This window comes from Otolemur garnettii, unplaced genomic scaffold (genome assembly GCF_000181295.1).
Source record: "Otolemur garnettii isolate 467f Iridium unplaced genomic scaffold, OtoGar3 scaffold00016, whole genome shotgun sequence".
Taxonomy (NCBI): domain Eukaryota; kingdom Metazoa; phylum Chordata; class Mammalia; order Primates; family Galagidae; genus Otolemur; species Otolemur garnettii.
The window spans coordinates 10,882,508-10,883,038 of record NW_003852411.1 but is presented as its reverse complement, the minus strand read 5'-3'; positions in this window follow the sequence as shown (position 1 = coordinate 10,883,038).

The following is a 531-nucleotide window of genomic DNA, read 5'->3' as shown; positions in this document are numbered from 1 at the left end:
CCTGTGGTCCCAGCTACTTGGGAGGCTGAGGCAGGAAACTCGCTTGAGCCCAGGAGTTGGAGGTTGCTGTGAGCTGTAATGCCATGGCACTCTACCTAGGGGGACAGCTTGAGGCTCTGTCTAAAAAAAAAAGAGCATAAACTCTGGTCAGCCTGTGTAGGGTCAGTGGCTTGGCTAGGGTGTAACTAGAAGTTTCTCTTCTCTAAGACCTTGGTTTCCTTGTCCCTAAAGTGCAACTTATGTAACAGTGCTACAGGACAAAGCACTCCGTCAATGTCAAGTCCGTCTGTGCTTTCTATCAGCAGGTAAGGCAATTTTCGCATTTGTTTAGTCATTTTAACTAGCAAGGTTAAAGGATGCCAAGCTCTGCTTGTATAGATTAAGGGAAAAATTCATTTCTCCTTTTCTTCTTTGGAGGCTTTTCCTTGAATTGGCTTTTCATTGCCATGGGACTGGTAAGATGGGTGAGCTGGGTAGTTGAGTGAGCCCTGGGGCTCAGGCTTTCTTCCCCTGGAATGTCCTTTCTGCTTG